The following is a 1,300-nucleotide window of genomic DNA, read 5'->3' on the forward strand; positions in this document are numbered from 1 at the left end:
CTGCCCAACTCAGTCCGAGCAGCTGAGTCCTTAGCCATCTTCAAGAATCGGCTAAAAACACATCTCTTCCATCTTTATTTGACCCTCTAACTTTAGCACTTTCTATTCTAATTCTATTCTTTATATAAAAAAATCTTGCCCCTTTTAGACTTGCACTCTATTTATTTACTAACTTCTTAAAGTATTTAAGTATTTACTTCTACTTCTTAAAAAAAAAAACTAACATTTGCTTCTCTTATCTTTTTGCATTCCATCTATTTGTTTTCTTTTTATTTATTATACAATTATAATTCTGACTTTCTGACTTCTGACTTCTGATTAACAAAAGCAAAAAAGGCCTCTAACACTAGCTTGCTCTATTCTTTTTCTATTCTATCTGTTTTCTTTTTATTTATTATATGATTTAAAAAAAAAACCTTGCTACGTGTACTGCATTAAGCTAACTGAGACTTGTTATAGCACTTGCATATCATTGCTCTTTTGTTGATTTTGATTGCTTCCATTGTCCTCATTTGTAAGTCGCTTTGGATAAAAGCGTCTGCTAAATGTCTAAATGTAAATGTAAATGTTCACAAATAAATCTTATTTAAAAAAAAACTATGAAGGACACTTTATATATCCTATTATAAAGGAGACAGGGGCTAGCTATAAGGTTTTGAGTCAAAAGTTTATTTTCTCAGTTTTTGTTTTCAAAGTTCTAATTTAAAATTAAATTAGAATTATGTCCTCCAAACTAACATTCCAGTCTCTCTCTCTCTTGTTTTTTCTTTGCAAAAGCAAACGGCTAGACATTCTAGTAGGCCTATGTTATATTTTGCATTTTCGATATTTAATGAATTGTTCCAATTGCTTAACTTACCCTATGATATGTGAAATTATATTGTGTGAAATGTGAAATACTGTACATAGGCCTATATATCCTCTGGATGTCGAGCGAAAGAAAAAAAACGTACGCGGTTAGTAACGTAACCTCGGTTCCCTGAGATACGGGAACGAGTACTGCGTCTGCATAAGACGCATATGGGAAAAAGCCTTTTTTCTCCTGAACTGAAGCCTTTTTTCATTCACGCAGTGAAACTGCACGGCCATTGGTTTGTGCAGAGCTTAAAAAACGAACCAATGGCTCGGCAGCGGAGCTCAGGTTTCTCAGGTTTACTTCGACTGAAGCGACGACTGAGTTGTGCAGCTATATAGCACGGCAAGCAACGCAGTACTCGTTCCCGTATCTCAGGGAACCGAGGTTACGTTAGTAACTGAGTACGTTCCCTTTCGATACTTCACTCGTACTGCGTCTGCTTAA

This window comes from Sinocyclocheilus anshuiensis, unplaced genomic scaffold, assembly GCF_001515605.1.
Source record: "Sinocyclocheilus anshuiensis isolate Anshui unplaced genomic scaffold, SAMN03320099.WGS_v1.1 scaffold944, whole genome shotgun sequence".
Classification (NCBI taxonomy): domain Eukaryota; kingdom Metazoa; phylum Chordata; class Actinopteri; order Cypriniformes; family Cyprinidae; genus Sinocyclocheilus; species Sinocyclocheilus anshuiensis.